This window comes from Aythya ferina, assembly GCF_964211825.1.
Source record: "Aythya ferina genome assembly, chromosome: 13".
Classification (NCBI taxonomy): domain Eukaryota; kingdom Metazoa; phylum Chordata; class Aves; order Anseriformes; family Anatidae; genus Aythya; species Aythya ferina.
The window spans coordinates 10,556,946-10,576,715 of record NC_140311.1 but is presented as its reverse complement, the minus strand read 5'-3'; the positions used below and the strand labels follow the sequence as shown (position 1 = coordinate 10,576,715).

The 19,770-nt window shown below is 45.3% G+C and overlaps 2 long non-coding RNA genes across 13 annotated transcripts in view; one reads left to right on the top strand and one right to left on the bottom strand.

Moving 5' to 3' along the window:
• LOC311444194 overlaps positions 1-2,707 on the top strand; it is a 191,960-nt gene extending 189,253 nt beyond the window's left edge. For all 7 annotated transcript variants that reach the window (XR_014697700.1, XR_014697701.1, XR_014697702.1 and 4 more), the window contains 2 exons: positions 1,197-1,446; positions 2,571-2,707. This is a non-coding gene — a long non-coding RNA (uncharacterized lncRNA). The remainder of the gene's footprint in view (positions 1-1,196; positions 1,447-2,570) is intronic.
• Positions 1,440-18,156, bottom strand: LOC311444197. 6 transcript variants are annotated; one of them, XR_014697713.1, is made up of 6 exons: positions 18,101-18,156; positions 7,726-7,838; positions 6,642-6,742; positions 3,699-6,455; positions 3,087-3,195; positions 1,440-1,899 (listed from the first exon to the last, which is right to left on the bottom strand). It is a non-coding gene; the product is annotated as an uncharacterized lncRNA (long non-coding RNA). The 6 variants fall into 6 exon arrangements; XR_014697714.1 differs by lacking the exon at positions 1,440-1,899 and adding an exon at positions 2,008-2,152; XR_014697715.1 differs by lacking the exon at positions 1,440-1,899 and having other exon boundaries at positions 3,088-3,195; positions 3,699-4,403; positions 4,567-6,455.
• Between the last annotated feature and the right edge of the window lie 1,614 nt (positions 18,157-19,770).

Sequence of the window (19,770 nt, the reverse complement as noted above, 5' to 3'; positions counted from 1 at the left end):
CCCTTTGGATTTCTCTCATATGATGCTGGGCAGTACATTTTTTTCATGCTATGATGGCTTGAAGTAGAGGTTGTTACTCTGAGCACCTAGGGCTCTAATGCAGAGCTTGTCTCTTGTGAAAAGACATCTCCTGAACGTGGCTTGGTGTGTCTAGATTTTCTTCCCTGTGAGGTAGGAAGTGAGGTGATTGAAGGAAAAGCATTGTTGTTCCAGGCTGTGAGCATAGCTTGTGGGCTTTTAAAGCAATAGTTTTGTAGTAAGGAGATAACCTGTGACCTCTACTGCCTCTCCAGTTCAAACCCATCTTGTCTGACACCTCATTGTCAAAGGCAGAGTGTGCAGAGATGGATGGGGCAGAGCTGTCTGCAGAGGTTGACCTGGAACAGATGGGTCCATGGAGTAATTCGGGTTGGAAGGGACCTCTGGAGGTCACCCATCCAACTGCCTGGGGGACAAAGCAGGTCTGGTTCTGTCAGGTGGCTCAGGGCCTTGTGCTGTTGAATTTCCAGTTGCCTGTTGTTATGAAATACTAGAGCTATTTTTTTTTTATGCTGTTGTGGTCACTGGGTGATGTGAAGACTCACAGGGGTCCTGTGTGGCATCTGGACTGGGTATCAGGAAGAGGTTTTTCGCTGAGAGGGTTGTCATGCACTGGGACAGGCTCCCCAGGGATGCAGTCACTGCACCAAGTCTGTTGGAGTTTAAGAAGTGTTTGGAGTGTGCTCTTAGTCATATGGTCTGAATTTTTGGGTAGACCTGTGTGGTGCCAGCAGTTGGACTCGATGATCCTTATGGGTTCCTTCCAACTTGGGATATTCTATGATTCTATGATGATGTGATGTGAGGCCTTCTGCATGAGAAATGCAGCTGTGACCTCTCTGTGGAGATGCTATAGATGAACTGACAGGTAGCACAGCCCCCTCCCACCCCCTTTTCTTGACCAGGCTGGTTTCCTGGTGGGTTCTGGGCTTGTAAGAGATGAGTGTATTTTCAGCAGCACATCCAGAGGCAGGTACCTCCCCTATTTGCAGCAGCTATTTTAAAAGCAGATCTTTGTTTCTTCTGCCATCATGTGGCTGACAGAAGGCTGCAGGGCACAGTAAGAACTTGATTCCCTTAGTAGTAACAGCTTAATGAATAGGAAGCCTTCTGATCTGGATTGATCGTGAGCTTTCTCCCTTGTCTCAATTCTCCAGCACGAAAAATGGGATTTTCAACGCTTGGGCAGCTATTCAGTCCCAGAGCCAAGATGTGCTGGGAAGGGCTCCCAGAGGAGTTTGGGACCCTTGTCCCAGCAGAGCCTGGGGTGCAGGGCACCATGAGCCTCCAGCAGCTGCACTGTACAGAGTCTTGTTGAGGGTCTAGTGGGGAAGAGACCAGGTGTACTTCAGCCTCCCTGGAGATGTGAGAGAGCTTAAGCCATGCCCTGCATGCTGAGGACTGCAGGTAAGTGAATTGTTGGATAAACGTTCCAGTCTGTCCTTAGGCTCTGCTGGACTAATTCACATTGAGAGAGCAGGGCTGTGCTTCCCTGCACTGCCACTGCCCAGCCAGCTCAGTGCATTTCACTCCACAAGGCCATTGTTGTGGCCACACTGAGAGATTAAGGTGGCAGTTTTTGGGGGAAGGAAGTGTAGGCAGGCCACTCAGACTTCATCGGAGCTAAGACTCTTTTTTCAAGCTCCAAAAGGTGGAAAGCCAGAGATTGACTTGCATGTCTGAGTGGTAGTTGCTTCCCTCAACACTCCAATAAGGAAAAGAAAACAGAGGGATTTTTCACTTTCCAGTACTTATTAATATTAAAACAGTGACATGGATATTAGTTTATGACAGTTATTTATAGCTTTCCAGATAGAACCTGTTAATGGAAGTAGCTGGAGTTATTACTCTCAGGACTACCTGTAAAAAGAAGGAAAGAGTCAAGGTGGTACAATAACATCATTTGTAAAAGGGGAGGGAGGGAGGGAAGGAAACAGTGGGAGGCCACTTCCTTTTCCAGCTGTGATGCATCTGGGAGACAAATGTGACTGGCAGCTGCTACCTCTCAGCTCCGGCAGCACAGCAGTGATCTTCCCAACAGAGACATGGGTGGCAAGCAGCAGCTGAGGAGCAAGGTGAGCTGTCGTTTCTTGTTCTGAGAGCTGGGATTCTTCTGCAATAGGAAACAATAATTAAATTATTTAAATAAGTAAGCCTCAATCAATCACTACTTATTTACTAATTAATATTAGTAGTACATTAAACAAACCAAGTGTCCTGTTGGCTTAGTTGTGGTTTTCTCCAAATGTGATTTCCAAGAGCACAAATGATGCTGTATGTTGCTAACATGGGATTTGTTCTCAGCTCTTCCTGTGGGAACAGCTCCAGAGCAAGGGGAGTGCAGGCTGCTGGAGGCAGAGCCTGAGGGTAACACAAAATGTGCTGCAAGAAGTAAATGCTTTAGGGCTTGCTTCTTTACTTCTGCAGCATTTTCTTGATGTGTAATGAATGCAAAGTCTAGCGACTGCTTCTTCTGAAGGGTTATCTGGAAAACAAGCTCACTTTTTTTTTTTTTTTTTTTAAATCTCCAGATGGTCCCAAACAGCAGGTCAAAACTTTGCCAAGAGATCAGTTATGGGTTCTTCAACAGCAACAAGTACCTGTGTGTCCAAAAATACCTCTTTCCTGGGTAACGCAGAGACTGCAACTAGGGACAAGTCTAGAGCCTGGTCTTCAGAATATCAAAACATGAAGTGTGGATGCTCCAGGCACTTTCACTCTACCCACAGTGCAGCCAGTCAAGCAAAGAGAAAGCTTAACACTCTGTGAAGAGGGGTTGCACCACCTAGTTACAAGAGACTGAAGAAATAGCCACAGAAGAAGCCAAGTTCTTCTGTCCTAGCACCAGGAGGGTATCTCATGCTGGAATGGGGCTGTGCAATCCATACAGGTACACCTGGGCCTTGCACTTCAGTTTAAAGTAAGTAGGCAAAACAACAAGGATGCTCCCAAAGGTAAGAGCGCTGCTCTAGCAGGCTGCCTCAGCCATGCCATGCCCTGCTTCTGCTGTGTGTCCCCGGCATTAGGATTTAGATTTGTTCACTCACTGGCTCAGGGCTCTTCTGTATCCTCCAGCACTCCTTGTCTGGCTTGGGGTTTTGCTTCTGGCTGAGGCTTCAAGCTCTTTCCATCTCTGCTGCAATGACACAGCATCATCTGTGCAGACAAAAGGTTCTTGTGAGAGGAAGGAAAAAAAAGGCAAAAAGCAAAATTGCAGCCAGAAGGAAGTAACTCTTCAGTGAGATTTCCCCTTGGCAGCTCCCTTGCCCATACACATTCCTTTTTTTTTTTCCTGCTTACAACACAAGCCTGAGTTTCATCCAGGATAGCATCATTTCAGTAACATGTTAAGTCTTTAAATAGGTGATATGCATGGATATCCTAAAGACAGAGTAATTTAGAGTCAGGTTGTGGTCTTTTCTGCACTATGCAATATATATTTATACCAAGGGTATGGGACAATCTTACAGAAAGCTTTGCAGTCCCCTTCTGGCAGTTGTCAGCCTACAGCCAGTGCTACAGCCTGCAATAACTGAGCTGGACATGAGCATCTGGTTTCATGGCAAAACACAAGGATGCCTTCCTTTGCTGTGCTCAGAAGTGAGGCCTGTGAGATGTATCCTAAGAAATACAAATGTCTAGGAAGCATTTATACCTACCTGCTGGATGGCAGCTTAAGAAATTCTTCATAAGTTCCAAGGTGTCCAAAAGTTTCCTCTTCACGCTTTTTCTCCACACTGATACTTTCCTGTCAGAAAAGGGAAAGAGTGACCTCTCACTGCTTGAGCAGAGTGTTTCTGCTCAAGCTGAAACACCTCTGACCCATCATGGGCACCCCTTTTAATTCCTCTAGTGATGCACCATGTCCTGTGTGTTGGGTATCTCTCATAGCTAGTGGGATGCAGCTGTGAGCCTAGGACATACCAAGATCCATTAGGTAACATACACAGGGATTTTATGACGTTACCCACTACAGTTCAGAAACTGGTGCCTATTTAACAATTGCCTTCTTTTCCTCAGGAAGCTGTACTGCTGACCTCTCAGTGGAGGGCACAGAGCAGCACAGCTCAGAAGCTGTGCCAGCTAATGGTACCCTCATGCCAAGAAGCTGTTGTCTTATTCCCATCCCTCTGCCACTGCTCAGTGCACGGTCTGTATACATGCAGACCTGCTCCGGGTGTACACCAAACACTACAGAACTACATCTGAAAAAGCTTATTCCTCTGCCACACCAGCAGGGTACTAAAGGTGACACATGTCCCTGTGTGTCATCTGCATGTCCCACCAACCTGCTTCACCTTACCTCTAGGATACTTCTTACTCAGAAGGCTGAATGTGTCCATTTTCCTCACAATCTCTCTTTCCTGAATCAAAGAAGAAGATACTCAGCATTCCAAGTCACAAAGAAACATAAGTCTGGATGCCCAAACATTTAAGTATTAACACATGCAGACACTAAAAGCTTCTTCGTAACTATTCCACTCCAGCAGGTGAAGGATGGAAGAGAGGTTGCGGACCATGACTTACCTTAAAAGCAGCTAAACATCTCACCCCAAGGGCACTGCAGCTCTGCAGCCTCTTCTCAGCATTGCTCTGACATCAGTCCACAGGTCCTAGAGCTCTTCACAGATACAGCACTTATTGCCTCAGTGCTGCAGACAAGGGGTTTAGGCCACTCAGCAAATGAAGATCTCAGACAACGCTTAATTTAAAAGCTAAATATAGTATCAGGGTGATGCTTGCCAGTGTTCCTTTAATAAAAAAGATATTATTTGCCTAAGGATTTATAACTTTCAAATGAGAGTTTAATACCTGATGATATCTCTTCTTCAAGCACTTATGCTTTCCAATCCTACAAGTGTCATTTTAACCAATGTAAAACCCCAAAGCCTACATTAGCTGGAATTAAACTGAGAAACTTTGAATATCCGTGCTTCAGTTCAGGTACCCAAGGCACAAAAGCCAGAGGTAGGGGCCCCCAGCATCCCTGTGGAGTCAGCAGTGCTCAGTAATTGAGCTATGATTGAAGATATACATAATCTATTTCCTGACTTCCTGAAAGACACAGCAAGCCCACAAACACCACAAAGCAGGTTGTAATTCAGCTGATCAAAGCAAGAAGGACCAGCGTCACAGGCTCAGCCATGGCAAACTAGGGCTCTTCTACCTCCCTGTGACAACTGCCCTCAATGGGTATATTCTCTGCACTGGGCACATGGTCCACCAGAAAGCGAAGACCATGCAAGCTAAACATAATCCCTATTCTGCCTTTGAGGCTCTATCTTCACTTTAGCAACCATTACCTTTCCTTTGCCCACAGATGCAGGTAACATTCAAGGCTAGTTTGTGTGGCCCCAGGGTCACTATACTCAGTAAACAGACCTAAACTTCAGTCAGACAACTCCAGTTTAAATAAAAAACACAAACAGCACAGAAAAAATGACCAAACTGCTAGCTTAGACCCAAAATGAAGTCACTACAGCACCAACAGAATAACGTATATTGATGCAACTTACAGAGAAGGGCCCATAGCTCTGGGAGGCTGCTCCACTTCTTAACCAAGATGCAGCTTCTTGCAGGTGGGAGGTGACCCAACACCCAGGCAGCTTCCCTTTTCTGTAGCAGCTGGATACATCTCTTCTGAAACCATACAACACCAGCCCTTTCTATGTAATGAAAAATTACACAGCTCTCGAGCACAGAGAATAAATCAACGAATATGAAACTTTGCATTGTTTTTCAATTGAAAAGGAAGTTGGAGGGTTTTTTTTTTATTATTATTATTAAAAAAAAGCTCTCTAGTATGTCAGAAAAAAATAAGCCTTTTGCATGTGATTCGTGTCTAAAAACACCCACGCAGCTCATCACATTGACCTCAAAAGACAGAAATGCTGCAGCAAGCCACATCCAGAGAGGGAATTTATGGGCACTAAACCACAGTGAACAAAGAGCTGATGAATTATCAGCTCTTCAGAGCTAATCTGCTGAGCAAATATTAATACAATTAGCGTTAATCCCTGAGTCTCATAGTTTTTGAGTTATACATAATTTTTTGAAGCATGGAAACTTGTTACTGGCTTCACCTGATCTAGGCTGGGAGGAAAAAAAAAAAAGTTTTCTCCTCCCTCTGTTAGTAAGCAGCAACTGGGCATGGCCAGAATGGCAGAGGTAATGCTCAGTGTGGCTCTCATCAGGCTGTTCCTTCCAGAGCTCTGCTGACTCCCAAAATGTGTGATTTGCCTATGACTGCTTGCTGTGCTGTCTCAATCTATCATGCATCAAGCAGATCTAGACTTACCGAGCAGGGAAGGTCCAAAGGGTCTGTCACTGCCCCATGTTCATGCTCTGGGTGCTGCTGCAGAGCTCCAGGCAGCTGCAGGTCAGTCTAGCCCAAGCAGAAAGCAGCTCACAGCTCCCTGGAAGGAAAGAGTTTGTTAGGGTCTGACAGAGCAATAGCAGCCATCTCATCTCCACAATCCTCACTGAATCCCAGTGGATAAAAAATCCCTCTTATTTCTTCATCCCAATTAGAAGAGTAAAGAAGAAATCTACTGCTTGGATACCCACAGAAACATCTGCAAAAGTAATAATGAAATTATCACCTGTGATTTAGAGAGTGAGGACACCCCAGCAATCTTCAACTTCCTGCTGCTTTGGGTGTGCTCCAGCTAGTTTCTGACATCTCCATCAATCTTCAGACTCCCTGTAAGGTAAGGTACACAACAGCAGATTTTGTACTTGTCCATGGAGACAGAACCACTGGTGAGCTTGCACAGAGACCCTCGTTTGCTCAGCATACATCCCAGTTTGTAAAGCATAGCCCTCATTGTTCAGCCCAGCCAATGCTTGCTAAGGAGCAAGGAGCAGCTACGTGTTGTGTGAACACCACAACCAGTGGTGTTGAACACTCCTGCCCAGAAGTGATGAACAAGCAGGGCTGTACTTTCCAGCTATGAAATCCACAGTGGGAATAGCCAACTGTCAGTCTTAACCTCAGCCCTTTGAGGAGCAGGGAAGCTTCTGCACCCTCTGACTACCAGAGTCATGAGATACTCATAACTAGAAAAATCCCTCTTATGGTAGCTCAAGCAGGTTCCCCCAGTCCAGACATCCCTGAAAAGTGCACTTTTTGCAGTTATTTTGGAATGACATGATCTACACAGCAGTACAACTAGCATTTACAACTCATCCAAATCTTAGTTGCACCCAGGATAGCTTTTCACATTTCATTTTTTTAAGGAGCTGATGTTAAAGACTGTTCTGAGAAATTCCTGACCTAGGACTGGTTGTGGCTCAAAAATGATGTGTGCTTAGGGGTAAAAACATCTTGTGAAATTATGGAATATCAACATGCAAAACTGACATTTTATTCTAAAAGATGAATGAAGAACATTTAGTTGGTAATACTCTAACACATCAGTTAAAGTATTTTGTAAGAATTCATCTTTTACTTTCCAAACATAATTTTTACAGTAAAGAATACTTGTATAAAATTCATAAGACAAAATTCTAAGTTTGAGAGCATCATAATGACTCACACCACTGTTCACCAGTCCCAGTATCTCCTAACATCAACCAACAGCGAAGGGAAGGAAGATAAGAGCAGGGCAAGACTGCAATACTTTTTCTGTCATTCTCAAAATCCTTTCAGTTCCATTTTCCCCTCAATCCTATGTAAACTTTTACCTTCGTGCTGTCCCTTTGCAGGGAGGCCCATGGGTCAGCTACCACCAAGTGAAGAACCACAGGCGTTGGTTTGCTTCCAGCTCCTGGGGGCTTCGTGTGATGCCTTCAGATGGCTGTAGTAAAAGGGAAGTCAAAGGGTAGTGGCTAACCACCCTCTCTAATCTGCTCATGTAAATAAATGATGTGGGCATATAGATGAGGTATTGAGTAGTAGAACAGAACAGATACTGGAATTCAGTGTAATATTACAACAAAATCAAGTCTTTTCATAGACTGATAGTGCCTCCCCCCAACTTGTCACAAGGCAAAGACATTTCAAAGGCTTCATTTTTGACACTTATGCATTAAAAAATAAATAAAAATAGCAGAATTTCCTTTGATACAAAAAAAACCAGCTCCTGCTCAGCAGTGGCATTGAACAAGAACATTCTGCAGCACTTTCCCTCTATTGTTTCTTTCCAGAGATGAGCTCGGTACTGTCCCCTTTCCAGGTGATGGCTGTTACCAGTGAGAGGATGTGACAGGCAGTTTAGAAGTTTCCTTTTTCGCCTACTCAAGGAAGAAGAGCTCTGAAGCTTGCAGCGAAGTGATTTCTTGCCATTTTCTCTCTTTGTGCTTAGCTGCAGGTTTCCACCTCTGGTCTGCAGCACCTCAGGGAAAATACTTACTCCTTGTAAGCTGTCAAGACAAGGTAACTCACTGAAGGAAGTCATAATCAGAAGGCTTAAATTAGCTGTACAGGGGGCTGCAGCTTCACTGCAAAATACTTAGGTGTTGCATACTGATGGAAATTGAAAACAGAGAGGGTTGTCCTGGATGCTGTGGTTGGCAGAGAAGCAGCATTTCTTCCTCTCCCTCCTATGTCCTGAGAAAGTGCTTCTCTTTATCTTTTAATTTATGCACACTTTCTGTCTCTATCCATTTTAACCAGGGCAGCACAGAGACTTTCCTCTCATAGATGCCTTGCATTTTTTTCCCCCTTCTTCTTTCCATTTCCCTCCTTTCCTTTTCTCCAAAGAGCTTTCTTGCATGAAAAATGGCAGCCACCTGCTTCTATTGTAAGTGGCTGTTCACAAATGCACGCAGCCACTTACTGAACACAACCGCCTTTGGGCAGAAGCAGGCCCAGCTGGGACTGAGATCTACAAGTGGACTATTAGCAGCCAAGTAGTGGACTAAAACTGGTTATATTTATTGCTGCCCTGGGGAGATAGGTCAGGCAAGGCAAAACATTAGTATAACCAGCAAACTGTAAGCATCTGAAGGCTTCTGCAGGCCTCGAGATGCCTGCATGCTACATTTTTGTACAGCACCGGTTGGCAGAAAGATGTTTTTCTCATGGTAGTGTTTGTAGCAAGAAAGCTATTGAAAGAGAAGCATGAAGTGCACTTGACTTATTTTTCATGTCTCAGTTTTAAAAGCCAGCTCTGTGTTTTTTGCTAAGTTACCATTCTTCAGTGCTGGCCACGTGCATGAAGTGGGATGTGCTAAACCCACATCTCCAGAATCAGACCAGAGACACAGGGCAGGCCCTGTAGTACCCAGCCACCCAGTCCTGCTGCCAGAGGAACTGGAAAGAAGGTGGCCACACTTTTCTTACGCTGTTTTAGGCATCAGCACCACCAAGCAGCATTGCTGCTTGGCAGAGCTGGGCTGCCCCATGGAGTGAAAACATAAGATGGAGGCAGATATGATAGAGGAGTAGCCTTAAGTGCTGGATATGACTGTGAGAAACTGCTAAGGCTGCTGCAACGACTGCCCTAACCTCAGACATTGGCTGGGTTTTGCTTCTTTCCAATTTTCAGGTGTTTTATTGTAGGAAATGGGATAGCAGGGACAAAACTGAATCCTGCTTGCCTGAATCCTCCACATACAGTTACGACAGCTCTTCAAGCTGCAGCGACAATGCATGTAGTGCCAGCATGGCAGCTGAGTTCCCAGAATAGATGCAAATGATTTTTTTTAAATCCGTTGTGATGTCAGAAAATTTCCCTTTTTAGCTTTTGCCTCATTTATCAGCTATAACTTGCTTATGGTTGCGGAGCCATAAATATAGGCTAGCAGTTAACGTAAGCTAAGATTTACAAAAACCATCTGAAGAAGTTAAAGATCATTAAGGGGGAGTCAGAATCTCCTACATGGCTTTTATGGTCTTAACCTCATGGCACGATGCAAAGCAGGAAAGTGTGATAGAAATACAGAATACTTCATTATAACGCAGTGAAGCCCTTTTGACATACTTTCTATTTATCATCATGAACGAGTTAAGGCACAAAATAGATTAATGGTTTGCCTGACCTAAGAAAGTCACAGGCTGAGAAGAGGGACAGACAGGACTTTACACCACTCCCAGAGCACACCACATCTCTCCCTGCAGTGACTGGAAGGAGTCATCTTCTAGAAGTGCTTATTTCTCTTTAAAGCCTACAAACACAGCTTTGGGTGAAAGCTTTGTATGGAGACATCTGAACCATGCATGTCTGAAGCAGAACAAGGAACGATTCAGCCCACCCATGGGTGCCCATGGCTTCACCAGCAAAACTCCCCTGGCAGCTGGGGTCCTCCCCGCAAGCCAAGAGCCTCCGGGTGCCCAGCAGGGTGAATGCAAACTGCACTTCCCTTGTAAAACCCTCTGGGACCTCAAGAGTTGTGCCAATTGGCAGGACACTGACCATTAGTCTCCCCAGGCAGACCAAAGCCCACCTCACCTCCAAACACCTATTGAGCCAGAACATTAAACATCTCCTCTGCCACTGCATCAAAAACATCAGAGTCCAAACAGCAATGTGAGCCTGGCTAAAAGGCTGGTATGGACACTGCACATTTAAACCAGAAGTGTTTGCTGTTTTTAATTCCTATATACATATCACAAGGCAATAGCACGCAGTGACACGCTGGAGGCAGATTCACTCACACACATCCACTTCTATGAGCACACTCAAAGACCACACATCATTTTGGCAGCTGATAAAAGCATGCTTTGCAGTGTCAAATGCTGTGGAGAAGTAAGGCCAAAATTTTATATGGGGAAAAGAAAAAAAAAAAACAACACAAAAACAAAAAATCTACCCCAAACCAATAGTGAAGCACCTCATCTTTTCTATCCCCATTCACTTAGTCTTGTTCCATCAGCTGTATTTCTCATTTAAATATTCAGAAAAAAAAAAATTAAATAGTGAACTTTGGGAAGCAGGAAGATGCTTTCTGCATGTGTGACTGCAGGTAAAACAGTGCCTTATAGACCCCAAATTGCATGAGACAGAAGGCTTCCTCCAACTGCTTTACTAAATGCCTGTCCTTGGAGAGATGTGCAAAGACCGTGCCCCAGGCACCTCTGTACTTCTGAAATTCAGGTTTTGCAATTCCATACTGTTCATTATATCCAGCAACCCCGAGTCAGGCAGGGCACTGTATAAATACAGGGAGAAAAACAAAACAAAAACAAACAAAACCAAAATACACAACAGGAGTTAAGTAGCAAATCCTAACACACCTTGTGGAAAACTCCTGCATGCAGCAAGCACATTTCTTCAGCACAGGCACAGAGAGCTGTGCTGCCTCACAAGAAACAGCAGGGGTGGTGGTTTTTTTTGTGTGCCAGTAATTTCCAACTTTTTTCTTTTGAGTTGCAATCTTCACCCATTCATATGTATCAATAAGGACAGGTTTATTATTCTACTACTGTACCTTCAGCAGCAAGACCCTCTTCTGTCCAATAGTCATATTCTTTCCCTTCCATTCCTCCCCATCTCCCCCAAAAAATAGTTGAGGTTGCTAAGCCATCTCTAGCACCTTCGCCTGACATGCTTCCCTGGGAGCCCTTTGTAAAAAACACAAAGTCACGGATCAGCAACCTGTTGCAGTTACTTGCTTCTAGTTGCTGTAATGCTGTTAACTATCAACAAAATCAGTTGCCATAAATCAAACTATACTACATCAATCAGCACCATGTATGTGTATATTCATTCATGTGTACCATCTGGTCAGTTATGGCATGATTAGCTGTAGAAGGTCTGAGAATAGTGGATCCAGGGCAACAAGAAGAGATTTCCAGAAGGCAAGTGCTACAACACTGGGATTTATGGTAAAGGTATAGAATGTCCAGCAAACATTTCTGAAGTTTTTTTTTTTTTTTTTTTTTAATTAAAGAATAGTTTTATAATTATGAAAACACAGTCATCACTAATCCTTTTTATTATTGTAGGAAGAACAGCAAGGATGGAGACCTTCTGCCTGTAATATTTTCTTCAGCTTCAAGAGAGCTGCAGTGAGCTGTAGAAGATAGTGCAGAGTTTATAGAAGTACATCTCCAGGATTATTTGCCTCTGTGGTAGAAGCACAGGTCTGTGCCTGGTGACTTTCATGTTGCTTCAGATAGGGTTTCTTGGAAGATTTCAATTTCAGATTAAAGATTTGTGAACTTCATGTCAGCAACAGTATAGAAAGTTTGCAGGTGTATGCCTGTGTGAATGCATATGATATTTGGGGGCAGAATTTATATTTTAATCCAGGGACTTTAAAAACAAAGTGAAGATACACCTTAGAAATACACTGATACATAGCTATATTGGAAGTCATTAAAAAACAAAGGTCAGTAATATTTACTAATCTGTTACACTTTGATGTGAGCTTTGCTAGTTGCAGAATTAGTGCTCTTTTGCCTAAACTAGTACAGAGGTAAGGTCAAAAATAGCACATTAGCATGTTTGGAGTCCCTGGTCAGCTGCTTCTCTTCAATCTATTCTGAATTGTTTTCCAGAAAATTTACAGGATATTCATCTTTAGGATTTTTTTTTTTTTTGCTGCCTTTAAGCTGTGCATTGCAAGGGGCTGAAACACCAAGGGAACCATGGGTTATTAAACTAACATATGTAATCCTTTCCACATGGAAGATTCCGGGCTGAATTTGTGGGAAGGCAACAGCTAATGGAAGAATAATAACAAATGGAAGATAAAATCGGTGGGGGCAAAAAAAAATAAATAAAAATGAGGCGAGAGCCTCATTGCTATGTGATTGTGCTGAGATTATACCATGGAGCCTTCTGAGACAACTTTAAGGGTGACTTCAGTTCCCAAATTCTGCCACTAGATGGCAACAAAAAACAAACCAAAATCGGCGAGGCATTGCCACCCCTGCCAGCCCCGAGGAGAGCGCCCCAGCAGCGCACCGCCGCTCTGCTGCGAGCACAGGGGGCAGAGGCAGGTCCCCTGGGAGCCCAGCAGGACGAGACCGCCTCCTGCCGCAGTCAGGCTGCTCTTAGGACAAAGCTAATCCATGGTACCATGCCCCTGCTCACTGCTGCTGAGCAGCTTTGGGCACATTTTTGGTTCCATGTGCATGCAGATATGGTTGTTCCCAGAAGCTATCTGGATTTTATGCTGCTCCAACAGGGCTTCTCTTGCTGCTCACAAGGATCCTGATTCCTCTTGGATTGATTCACCTACTGAAAAGTATTTTGTGAGCCAGTGGGTAACTATAGCCTGCAGCTTGCCTGTGGCGGGGTATCATCCCAGACAAGGAGATGGGTCTGCTTGGACCTTTAATAGGGTAACATCATTTAGGGGGGCAATATAACCGAGACCACCTAGGGCAGAGCCAGGACTTCAGCAGAAAGGCTCGCTGCCAAGCCTGAGGATCCCCTACAGATGGCAAGGTGTTTTGGCAAAAGTCTCCACCTAGATGCAGCTTTGTAAAACACTAAGTTCTCATGGAAAATTACTGAATTTGGGGCACAGAAAGCTCCCCCAAATCAGTATGAGCTCAAAGCCAGTTCAGAGCTCTTCTTCCACCACTTAATCACCAATAAAACAATTGCTTTATTAGAGATACTCAAGTGGATGTCTCTAGTTTGTCACCTTCCCCCCAAAGATGACTAGAGGAGTCCATCTCCTCTTCCAGATGCAGTGACACAAAGAATGGGGGAGTTTTGCTACTGCTACATAAGGTCATTCACTCTACTTCTGGTAGCGAGGTAAGCCCAGGGTACCACGGTCTGGCTGCAGAGGGCTCCCAGGAGGGGATATTTGCCCGGAGCAGTCTTTCCTCCCAAGAAAGGTCTCCAGGAGCATTCCCCTCAGCAGGGGGCACGTACCCAGGCAGGGCCTCCACAGAGATCACCATTTCCCTCTAGAAAGGCTTGAGAAGTCTGAAAGGAAACTCTTAACTAGAGCATTTGAAATGCTGCAATAAATGGGAGAGCACTGTGCTGCTCGGAAGGTGTCAGGAGCGAAATTATTCTGGTAGCAACAAAGCATATGCTGTCAAGAGCAATCCTGTGTTGGCAGCAAGAGGATGGACAAAGCAGCCCAATAGATCCCTTCTTTCCATCCTAGCATCTATAATTCCTCTGTTAATGACTTGTAATCACATCCTACACGTCAGGGTGCATTTTGATTTCTTGCTTGATAAAGCGCCAGGGCCAGTAAGATCATTCAATTAATTGCACGGTCCAGTGCCTCCCCCCCGCCCCAGAGCCTCCTGTCCCACATCAGGCAGGCACATACTTCTGCAAGAGCCTGGGGGAAGGGAGCAAAGCAAAGAAACATTCATTCTCCTCATTTAAAAATGTAAAATGCATTCAGGACCACGTGTAATAGTGTTGTAAATCTTATTTCCATAAAGCACCTCCAGGGCTAATTCACAAGACATTAATCATATTCCAGCTTCTCCCAGCTGTTAACTCATCTGTAGGGTTTTTAATAAAAGATTGTGTGCATTTCTGAGAGACAGAACTGTACCAACAAGGGCCGGTCTACTCAGAGCAGAGGTTTCTGTGGTCTGGAGGAACAAAGGCCACTGAGCAGTCCCCAGAGCCCTGCACAGCAGGTTTCGGCCCCCGGCAGAGCCCCCCCCAGCTCTGGCCTGGGTTACCTCACCACCACTCAATGACGCCCTATGGTGATGAGGTTTGGCTAGAGGACAGGCAGTAATATATTTCCAGGTCACTTCCTCCAAGTGCAATCTGATTTATTCCCAGCCAGCTCATTGCCATCGCTCAGTGGCAAAACCCTTAATTATTCCTTTAAATCTAACTTCAAACTCCAAGCATTCTCACACCTCCCTTTTGCCTCCTGGAATTATAATCTGATTTGTGGATAAACACACTGCTTCCTTTTATCCTACCTGTCTGAAAGCTCTTCATTCCAGGAAAGGCTTCTTTTCATCCCCATGTCATGCTGGGGAGGTGATGAGCTATCAGAAGTTGTGGGGGGTCTGCTGTTTCAGGAACCAGTAAACACAGTCATCCCCAACCAGAGAATGCCACAGCACATCCAGAGATGGGATGCACCTCTTTAAGATGCTGCACATTCAGATCTCCCTTGGCCAGACAGCAAGTGTCTCGGAGGTGCAGCAACAGAGGGAGCAGGCATCGGTGCGCTGCATTACAATGCCTGCTCAATGTCCTCCTCTGTCCACACCCAACCTGCAGCCCCACATGCGCATACCCACCCATCCCATGGCCCTCAGCAAGCCAGCCTCTTTCTCCTTGCAGAAGCAGCCTCCCAGACTGCCAGGCTCATGCCTCCCCATTGAGCCCATGGGTTTTTCCTCCAGGCTGCCCTCCTAGAACTAGCCAGGCAGCAAGCTTGCCCTCAGCCCCTTCTTCCTCAAGCTCCTTTTCCATATGCAAAGCCAGATTTGGGAGGATTGCATTGTCTAACTCCATCCCCTAAATCAGCTTGCTTCTAATCCTGTTTTAAGTGTACTCCACATTCAAGTGATCGTCACTGTGGTTGCAGAAGCCCCTTTCTTTCTCCACTTAATTACACACAATAACATTAAAAGCAACCTCAAGCTGCAGAAGCCCAGGTGTCAAAGGGAAAGCAGCAGAAGTTTTCCAAAAGCAGTTTCCTCTCCACTGTGAAGACTGGGGAAAAAAAACAGCCACCTGCTTTCATCAAGAAGGGAGAGAGTTGTGCATCTTCCCAATGTCAGGACAGGCAGTTAGCAGTAGGAGCACTTTCTCAAGGTAGCACTTCCATCTGATACTCTATTTCTCTTTGAGTTACTTCACCCCCATTAAAAAAAAAAAGCAAGCCAATTTTCAAATGAAGAATGCCACTTCACATTGAAGTGTCCAGGTGTTTAGATCTGTTGTTTACCAAGGGAACTGTTTCAACTGTTTCTTTCCTTTTTTTATACTGAAGAAAGTCAGCAAGTTTGCATCAATTCCTCAAGCCGTGTCTTTAGAAAAAGGAAAAAGAATAACTGTTCTTATTAGATTTAGGCAAGTTCGTCTTTCTTCTCTATGAAAGGACACGAGTAGAAAAATAAATTAAGTATAAATGGGACTGCATTATATTTGGACAGAGCCATAGTGTGATGAGAGAGGTGCCTCAGTGTTTACTGGAGGAGAAAAGGCCTAAAGGCTTCGGAATAATTGTTGGTGGGCTCCACATTTCAGCCTTCCTTAGAGCTTTTCCTTAAAGACCAGCCTCTACCTCTCAACCTTAGGATGAGCAGTTGTGGTGACAGTGCCCTTATGACTTACAATAATTCACCCCTCCCATGACCCTGGGCGACCAGCAGACATTCCCAGCTTCTCTGCCAGCCATTGGAGTCCTCTAACAGGGCTCTCTGGCTGCTCACAAGGTCCCACAACCCGGCTGGACTTTTGGCCAGCCCTATCACAAGTGATGCAAAGGCAATCGATGCTGAACCCAAAGACTGCACATCTTGCAAAGCTGCCCAGCTGAGACAGGTGACCAGCATTCACTGGGAACAAGGACCTGGCCTGCGCTGAGCACACAACCCAGGGGAGGTCTAAAATCACCACTAAGTCATTCAGGTGTGCAAGTGGATTAAGCAAAAAAATGCCTGAGCAAACCAGAGTCAGAGTGCTGATTGCTGCTGCATTTTGAGTTAGAAGGTACAGTCTGTGCCCCAAACCCATCTAAGACTAAGTTCACATCTGCAAAACTCATCACCCCAGGCTTGGCACTAGGGCAAATGACTCACCTTGGGACTGCGCCCTCACTTCTTGCCCCCATCTGCAGCTGTCCCCTCAGGGGAGCTGGCATTGTCCTTCTCCTCCCTTCTCTGACCCCACAGAGCGACAGCCCAACACTGTCACTGTTAAAGACTTACCATTCCCCAAAGAGAGGAGAACATTTTTTTTTTAATCATTAGAAGCCCCTCTCTGACTAACCCACTGTGCTCCAGGCCTCATCCTTCCCTTATGTTGCATCTCAGCTTATTCTCTAACACCAGAAGCCAGTGTTTCAGGAGCAAATCATTAAGCGCAAGGAAATTCAAGAGCATGTGATCTAGCAGTCTGACCCTACCACAGCTAATGTGACCTTGCAAGTGAGACAGCCTAGAAAAACCAACCACCACCACCAATTCTGATTCTCTTGCCCACCTTTCTTCTGCTTTTGTGCCTAAAATTTGTTTTTGTTCTAGTATTTCTTTTGGCTCCCCACCACCCCACGCAGCCTTTTACTATGAGAAAACTGACTCTCCACACCATTACCAGACAAACTTGCTCCTACTGCGAATTTGTTCTCTGCATTTCACCTTGGAAAGTACCCCTCACAGTGGAAAGTACCACTGCTATTATATGTGTGTTTCTATTGAATAGTTAAAAATAATAATAAAAAAAGTGCTATTAAGCCTACATGGTATCTGCAGTTACCTTCATGTTTCCCACTGAATGGGGTAGCCCTCTGCCCTCCTGAAGACCCAGTGCTCCCCCAAAAGCCCCAACACACAGTCAGCAACCAGCAGTAATTATTTCATAGCCCCACAACAGCCACTGAACGGAATCACCATGAGCTCTGTGAGCAGCTTAATTTGGTCATCTTGGATAATCTATTTGTTTTCTTAGCGTTATGTGGTTTAAATTGATTTTGCTATTATTTTCAGCTCCACAGGAAAGAAAATTGGTAAATAACTTTTTTTTTTTATTTTTGAAATTGTGGCAATCATTAACTGTCAACAGAGCATCAGACAATCAAATTGCCACCAGCAGAGATCACGCTGTAGAAGAAAGAGACCACAAACTCCACAGGCTCTCTCAGGCTAGGCTCAGACAGAGCTGGTACATGGTGAACACAGTAAAAACCAAACTCTCCTCCCACTTCTGGTCCCCCACAACCATGCTGTAGGTGGGAAATGAATAAACAAATAAATCAAAGCACCCCCAGCTCTGATCTGCAGACTTGAGATACAGCAAAAACCAACTTTTCTGTTCCCCAAGCCACTCCTTACCTTTCCTTTTCTTTTCTTCTCTGATTTTTCTTGCTCCTCCTCACCACCTCACCCAACATCTCAGGCAACATTTTAGCAGCAACTTCTGCATCCTCAGACTCTCATCTTCACACTGAACCCTGCTGCCCCAACTCAGCCCCCAGCTAACAAAGCAACACAGCACACCTGAAGGCTTGCCTCACAACACTGCTCTCCAAGACCCACCACCAGCTTAACCCTCCTCCTAAAGCAGACTCTGCCTGGTGGGATTTACCCCTTTTATCTCTAACTTAGGACAGCTGCAGCAAACAGGGCTGATTGAACAGGGCAGGTGAGCAGCAGGGTGACAGGCAGCCCTGTGCATATGAACACCAGCTCTTCTGATGGGAGGTATTCCTGAAGCATGAAGGGGACAATCACACACCATCTTTTTTATTTTTTTCTCCAAATCTGAGATTTTAGGAAGTTGGGGAGAAGCATACCTCCCATTTAGCAAGCACTGTTTATATAGAAGCATGGCAGAGCTTGATGCCTCTCCACAAAGTGTGTGCAGGTATCATACAGAAAGCTCCTACTGCTGCTGGCTCCCAGCATTAAAATAGTTTGGGGACTGGGACATAACTCTCCTAGCAACAAATACCCTTCTCCATATCGTTCCTAATCTGTGAGTTGTCACAGCTATCTGTCATCTCCTATCCTTAAGCAATCCACCTTCTCTTTCCCTCCAGCCCATCTAGCCATTTCCTAGCCCAGAAGAGCACACAGCCCTTCACTTACTGTTGCAATCTGTAGCACAGCTGAACCCAGGGCAATGTTCTTCATTTCCCTGAAGACTATATGAAGTCTTTAACCAGGCCAAATACTTTAAATAAACATTTGAAGACATGTTCCCATTCTGGGAATTCTTCAACACAAACAGATGGATTGATAGTTGCAGTAGATTAGTTTGGGTACAATGTGATCCAACGTGATACCCGAGTGATTCAAGCGAGGGAACCACATGCAATGCACCGCTTAAAGAAAAATAATAAGTTTTCTTGTCAAGAGCATCGAGACGTTCTGACACTAACCCCCCCCCTTCCCCCCCCCCCACATACAGTTCCCATAGAAATATGCCCTGCTATCATCCATGGCCAGATGGCCACAAGTCCCTTGGTGTTTCTCTAAGTGAGCATCCAAGGGGAAATATTGTTCCACCTACCCCAAATTACAGTGGTTCTGGGGGAAACTGAAGTGGAGCATTTCCAGTGAGGCCAGTGCAGGACTGACTACACAACTAGATTTGTCCAAGGAGAGATTTGGCAGCCAGGCAAGAAGGAGAAGCAGCAGAGATTTAAATAATAGGTTACTCTTTGCTTAAATATTTATTTGAAAATGGTACCTGTGTTTATCCTGGGGGCTGGAAAGACACACGCAGGGTTTCTGGATGCAGCAAAGCTGGCTGTGCTGCCCCAGCCCGGACTTGTCTGAAGGCAGCATCTCTCTCTCCAGGCAGGCTTTTGAAGAGCTGTCATGCCGTGATGTCTGATGTCCAGCTCATATGCCTTGTTCTCGGATGCCAGCCTCTCACCCTTTGTACTCTGTTCTATGTTCCTGTCAGAGCAAGAGGAGCCCCTGCAGAAGCTGTGGCAGTGGCAGTGGCAGTTGCATGGGCTGGGGGCCCAGCGCTGTGGGCTCCGTACTGGGGGAACAATGACCTGGTGGCAGCCAGCCGGCCCCTGGTGGCTCTGGTCTGCTTCTTCCTGGCATACGGACCATGTCCTGGCTGAGGGCTGCCACCAGCACCTCAATTCACCTCATTTCCAGCCATTTCACCGAGCCTTCCCTTTAGTGATTGGCTTTTGGATTTCCCTCAC